The sequence below is a fragment of the Podarcis filfolensis genome (assembly GCF_964270895.1).
Source record: "Podarcis filfolensis genome assembly, chromosome: 5".
Lineage (NCBI taxonomy): Eukaryota > Metazoa > Chordata > Lepidosauria > Squamata > Lacertidae > Podarcis > Podarcis filfolensis.
In genome coordinates this window covers 5,501,527-5,508,296 of record NC_139608.1, presented here as the reverse complement: position 1 = coordinate 5,508,296, position 6,770 = coordinate 5,501,527, and the positions used below count along the sequence as shown (strand labels likewise).

The 6,770-nt window shown below is 47.8% G+C and overlaps 1 long non-coding RNA gene across 2 annotated transcripts; it reads right to left on the bottom strand.

Annotated features, from left to right (window-relative positions):
- Positions 1-3,317: 3,317 nt before the first annotated feature.
- On the bottom strand, positions 3,318-6,756 carry LOC310762283. 2 transcript variants are annotated; one of them, XR_014547921.1, is made up of 3 exons: positions 6,637-6,756; positions 3,582-3,875; positions 3,318-3,463 (listed from the first exon to the last, which is right to left on the bottom strand). It is a non-coding gene; the product is annotated as an uncharacterized lncRNA (long non-coding RNA). The 2 variants fall into 2 exon arrangements; XR_014547922.1 differs by lacking the exon at positions 6,637-6,756 and having other exon boundaries at positions 3,582-4,231.
- Between the last annotated feature and the right edge of the window lie 14 nt (positions 6,757-6,770).

The window sequence follows — 6,770 nt, the reverse complement described above, 5'->3', positions numbered from 1 at the left end:
CTGGGGTTGTGGCACTCATCTCACTTTACTGGCCGAGGGAGCCAGTGTACAGCTTCCAGGTCATGTGGCCAGCATGAGTAAGCCGCTTCTGGCGAACCAGAGCAGCGCACGGAAACGCCATTTAACTTCCCACCGGAGCGGTACCTATTTATCTACTTGCACTTTGATGGGCTTTCGAACTGCTAGGTTGGCAGGAGCAGGGACCGAGCAACGGGAGCTCACCCCGTCGCGGGGATTCGAACCGCCGACCTTCTGATTGGCAAGTCCTAGGCTCTGTGGTTTAACCCACAGCACCACCTGCGTCCCAGGTTGAGTTAGTGTAGCAAAATAAGCTGAGTCAGGAACAGTTAGGAGCTAGGAAGACAAGTAAATATCTGAGAGGTGGTTTAGTGAGAGAGAGCAGAAGTTATAGGTATAGGGGGATAAGCACCCCATGAATGTAATTGACCGATACCGTTTATGAAACCACATGCTTGTTAAACTGCAATAAATAAACAGACGTTTATGTTCCAATTTAACCCTGACTGGACTCAGTATTGTACCAGGTAGGGCCTGGGTGGTGGCAGCGAGAAATAAAGTGGTGGCACAGGGATCAATAGGCGGTGATATGTCCGGGGACCCTGTGTGATCACCATAGTTCCCTCCCTTACAGATACCACTTTAAACAGTTGTGGCTTCTGCCAAAATATCCTGGGTACTGTCGTTTGTCAAGGGTGCTGAGATTTATTAGAAGATCCCTGTTCTTTAGTGGAGGCTGGTCTATCAGGATGGCTGAGGGACAATGCGTGCCATGAGCCCCATGGAGATGTCATGGTGGGGATGGGCAGATCCAGGAGAGTTGGAGTTAGATGACCTGGGAGAGGGCAGAAGCAGGACCAGAGAGGAGAAATCAGGGTCTTAAGGAATGGCTGAGCTGGAGGAGTGGGGCCAATGATCAAGAGACAGGGTTGGTCATCAAGGGGGTGGAGTGACTCCCCTATGAAGACAGGTTGCAGCGTTTGGGACTTTCGGGTTTAGATCAGGGTTTCCCAAACTTAGGTCTCCAGCTGTTTTTGGACTACAACTCCCATCACCCCTCGTTACCAGAAACAATGGTCAGGGATGATGGGAATTGTAGTCCAAAAAGAGCTGGAGACCCAAGTGTGGGGAAACTCTGGTTCAGATAAAAGGTGAGTAAGAGGCAACACAAAAGAAGCTTATAAAATTGTGCCTGGCATGTAAAATACCAGAAGCCTTTTTGTTAAGTATTTTAGGTCAAGACATACCAAAGGAAATGAGGACTTTATTTATGTATGCCACTACAGCAGCAAGAATGTTGATTGCACAAAATTGGAAGACTGGAGAAATACCAAAAATGACAGACAGACTAAGAGAAAAAGACAACAGAGACTTTGAAAAAGATTGGGAACCATTCATATTATATTTGCAGAAACACAGACAGTCAATAGACTTGATGGCAGGATTTAAACAAACATTCACATTATTAGCATTAGAAACTGTTTAGAAGATAGTGAAATAGGATGGTGTATTTACTGTTATTTTTATGTCTTTAGGCTTGAAGTTATGTTATTAATAACTTTTTCTGTTAAGAGATAGCAAATTGGGTGAAAATAGAAACAAACCAGAAGCGGAAGCTGGGGGAAGCCTTGGAGGGGAGGGAGGGAGGAATATGTAGTAAATGTTAAGAATTTGGTATGTATGTAATGAATGAAAAAGAAAAATGAATATTTTTTTTTTGAAAAAAATTGTGCCTGGCCTAGAGAAAGCGGATAGAGAGAAGATTTTCTCCCTCTCTCATAACAAGTGAAGCTGAATGTTGGATGATTTAGGAGAGATAAATGACAGTCCTTCTTCACGCAGCACGATGGAACTTGCTTCCACAGGAGGCAGTGGTGGCCCCTAACCTGAACGGGTTATAAAGAGGATGGGACAAATTCATGGAGGAGAGGGCTATCGATGGACACTCTAGCCATGTTGGCTCTGCTCTGCCTCCACAGTTTGCTGCTGAGTGCAAGTTCATGGAAACCACAGGAGGGAAGAGGGTTTTTGTGCTCATGTTCTGCTCGCTGGCTTCCCACAGGCATCTGCTTGGCCACTGCAAGAACAGGATGCTGGACTAGATGGGCCATTGGCCTGATCCAGGAAGCTCTTCCTATGTTCTTATGTCCAAGATGGGTCCTGTCCCTGGAATGTTGACCATGCAGAATCATAGGAAGGTAAAGGTAAAGGTAAAGGGACCCCTGACCGTTAGATCCAGTCGTGACCGACTCTGGGGTTGCGGCGCTCATCTCGCTTTATTGGCCAAGAGAGCCGGCATACAGCTTCCGGGTCATGTGGCCAGCAGGACTAAGCCGATTCTGGAGAACCAGATGCATTAATAATGTCACTGCCTTCTGCAACAGCTACCCATTTCCCTTCTGGCACCAAACTCCGGTGCAAACAATTAATAGCAGCCCAATAAAAGCTTATCTGTCACCTCTGTGAGAGCCGGCTGATGAGCTATCTGTTTTGATCCTAGAAAGCAAACTGTCGCCTTTATCTCTTCCAAGGGTGAAGTGTGTCGGTCCAATCCAGGCAATCTCTATAGCCTTTCATTGCTGTTGGGGTTTGAGTGCTGAGTGAGTGCAGCTGAAATGAATGGCAGAGCTGCATCACTACAAGGTCCCACCCCCAACCCCCACAAGATCATAAGAAGAGTGTGCTGGACCAGGTCAACAGGTTTTATAAAGCCCAGAATCCTGGCCTCACAATGGCCAACCAGATACCCCTGTGGGAAACCAGCAAGCAGGATTCGAACACAAGAGCGGCTCTCCCCTCCTGTGGTTTCCAACAACTGGTAAAAAGGTAAAGGGACCCCTGACCGTTAGGTCCAGTCGCGGACGACTCTGGGGTTGCGGCGCTCTTCTCGCTTTATTGGCCGAGGGAGCCAGCGTACAGCTTCCGGGTCATGTGGCCAGCAGGACTAAGGCGCTTCTGGCGAACCAGAGCAGCGCACGGAAACGCCGTTTACCTTCCCGCTGGAGCGGTACCTATTTATCTACTTGCACTTTGACATGCTTTCGAACTGCTAGGTTGGCAGGAGCAGGGACCGAGCAACGGGAGCTCACCCCGTCGCGGGGATTCAAACCGCCGACCTTCTGATCAGCAAGTCCTAGGCTCTATGGTTTAACCCACAGTGCCACCCGCGTCCCCATAGGAAGGTAGAACTGTGGAATTGGAAGGGACCCCCCCCCAGTCATCAATAAAATAACAACAACTTATTTATACCCACACTGCCATCTACTGGGTCTGCAAATAATACCATGAATACACACAAATACAAGCTCTTAGTTTTATTTTCCAATAAGTATGCAAACATGAGATTATCACACCTGAATTGATAGCTATGCAGAACAGGATTTCACACTAACATTGAAACTATTTCCCGAACATCCAGCCTCACGATCTGCATAAGTGGTTTTTCCTGTAGATAAAGGAACAAGCCATTAACCAGATCCAAGATAAATAAAAAGCTCAATGCATATTATTTCAGCCCTCCAGCAAAATTGACACCTCCCAAGATCTTACAAACTCCTACTTACCTTATGTGAATCCTCTCTTCACACTTCTTGCCACCTCCGCTGTTCTTTGTCATAGTTCTGTATGGAAACCAAAAGGTAAACCAAGGCAGCTCTTTTGTTCGAGGTTCTCCGTCCTTGTTACGTGAGCAGGGACCCTGTTGCAACAGTCCCCCCCCCCCCCCCCGTTCTTTCAATAAAGATCAGATTTTGCTTTCCTGAATCCTGGTGTTGGTCTTTCTCATTTCCCGACCGGAGCGGAGCCTAACCAACGGTGCTCTTCTGAGGGTTTCGGTCCTCCCTACGAGGCTGCGACCCCTTTATAGGGAATATTAATTTCATATTTCACTGTAAAGAAGTCATTTCCTTGACAGAACACGTTTTTTGTATGATGTGCCTGTTTGGTCAGAAAACTGCATTGTGAAATACATGGGGTCGTGCCCACCAGCTATGCCCTGCTGCCATAGGGGCCATGACGGCACATGGATTAGCCACTGCCCTGCCATGATTGTGTATACTGGCCAGATATCCAAGCATCAGAAAATAGTCTATGACTATTGCAAGTCACTCTCTTTCGAGTGCCATCAACCAGCTGAAAGTGGTGTTGGAATTGTCACAGAATTGTTATTGTGTACGGTGGGACCTCGGGTTACATAAGCTTCAGGTTACAGATGCTTCAGGTTACAGAGTCCGCTAACGCAGAAATAGTACCTTGGGTTAAGAACTTTGCTTCAGGATGAGAACAGAAATCGGGCTCCAGCAGCACGGCAGCAGCAGGAGGCCCCATTAACTAAAGTGGTGCTTCAGGTTAAGAACCGTTTCAGGTTAATAACGGACCTCCAGAACGAATTAAGTACTTAACGCGAGGTACCACTGTATTAGCATTCTGGGTCACTTTTTAAAAAATGAAACCCTAAGCCACTGGGGGGGGGGAAAACAAACACTGAAAACTAGGATAAAACAACCTAAAATGCACAGGTTTTACACACAAACACACAGGTGAATTCCATAAAGGGGAGCCACCACTGAGAAGGCCCCGCTCTCCCCAGCTCCCTCTGAGGGTGTAGCCTTCATGGGGCAGGACTTCTGAGGGAGGAGAAAGGAGGAGGGAACTGGAAAGGGGTATATATGCTTGTGCACAGGACTGTGAACTTTTGTGCATGCTTTTGTGCATGCTTTTGTGGACTATCACACTTGCTCCTTCTACCAGTTCATGGATGGTAGAAATAAAACCTTTTTCTCCGAAACTATTTCTTGAGTGTCTGTTGACTCCCACTTCCCTTTCCCAGGCGCAATATTTTTCCCACCCGAGGGCAAAGCCTCATAAGGCTACATTTCTTGGTGTGTTGGCCGGGAAAAACAGATTCCCTGAGGATAAGGGATGTGGGTCCAAGGCGTCCCTGCGGTGAACAGCTCGGTTTGTGTCAGCGGTTCCAGTGCACATCCTGCCAAGTTCGTGGGAGGAATTGCCACCCGTTCCTGAGTGGACACACTGCAAGGACCGGAGAAAAAGCAACGGCCGAAAGAAGGTACCTCGAGGAACAAGGTAAGCACCACAGGGTTAGGTTGGAGCAAGCTCCAGAGGGTATAGGTGGAAGCAAACAAACAGGGCCTGATCAGCCCGACCAGTAGGGCAGAAATAGTGCCACTGGTTTTGGTGTCGCCCAGAAAAAGCAGTAAAGGGTGCTGCTGGGCCCCGGTCGAAGTCTAAGTGCTGCCGGTTGTGGTTTTGGTGTTGGAAAAAAAAGGGGATTGGGGGAGGTGCATGGGTTTTTCTGAATGTGCGTGTGGGGACACTCCAGTGAATGTTTTGAGTGTGTGAGACACTGAAAGCAACGTCTGGCCTGTGACTGAGTGAAAAAATAACTAGGAGGGCTGAGTGTCCCAGTATCCCAGTATCCCAGTGTCCAAGTGTTCCAGGGTCCCAGGGTCATGGAGAAAAAGCAGTAAAACAACTCCCACGACCCCCCTGTGATGTTTCCTGAACAAACTGGAAAGATGCCACAAAGGGAGAAGATTGGGGATTTAAAAACCTGATGAAAAATAGACTCCAACACTTATGTGAAGTTCCTGACTGTCCCCCATGGCTTAGGAAAAAGTTAGAAAAAACAGCAATCTAGCCAGACCCAAAAGAGGAAGGAATAATTTGGCCCCCTCCAACCTACGCACCAACTGCACCCGTTGCTGCACAAGGGTTGCCAAATCGGGGAGCAGAAGAGGGTGAGGGCACTGGTCCTTTTCCCCCCCTGCCCAGAAGAACACAGGTCCTCCCCGCCTTGTCCAGGGTAAGGATCCCCAACCCCCAAGAAAAGAGGATGAGGAAGAAAGACAAGAGGAAGTTGAGAATGGTGAAATTCAGAAGGAATCAGGTGAAATGGAGAAGCAGACAGTCCAAAATAGTATTTCAGTATGTGAACTGGCAGAAAGAGAAGAGCAGATGTTATGTACTGAGTTGAATAGGATCCAAACTGCAGCAGTCTGATTGGTCCTAGAACAATAGGATTCAGAATGCAGCAGTCTGATTGGTCCTAGAACAATGCAGCAGTATGATTGGTTGGCAGGAACCACCCAATCATGCTCCAGATATAAGTGAATCCACAGCCTGATTGGCTTACAGTAGAATTCCAGAATGAGCCAATCATGTGCAGCCCATTGTGTAACTAATGTATATAAAGCAGATACTTTGAGGGGACATTCATTCATTCCTCCTCACCACTATGAGCTGAATAAAGAGCATGAAATCACTTTGCGACTCTGAGTATATTTCAGCAGAGAAAAGCTGTTTTGGATTTTTTAGAAGACAAAAGGAGTTTTGGACAGTTTTGAGGCATGGGGTGATTATTGAAGCCTGGGGTGATTTCAGACAGGATTTGGGTATCCTGTCCCTTCAAGGGGGTGCATGGAGAAGACCCTCAGGTGACATATGCTGGTGCCCCCTCACAGCACGTCAAGACCTCAGATTTCCCACTGATTCCTCATCTCTCTCTCTCCCTGAGGACGTTAAAAAAACCTGCTTTTCGATGTGAACCAGGAAATGCCCATGCGGAAAACGAAAGGCGCTCCTCTCTCCTTTTCCTACCTCTGGATTCAAAGCCGAGTCCGCGCTTCAACCATAGAGATGCCTAAATGTAGAGCGCCACCCCCTAGACGCTCGTCGAAAACCAGAGTCCCAAAGGCCGCTTGCCGGTCACATGACCGGATGCCGCGCACACG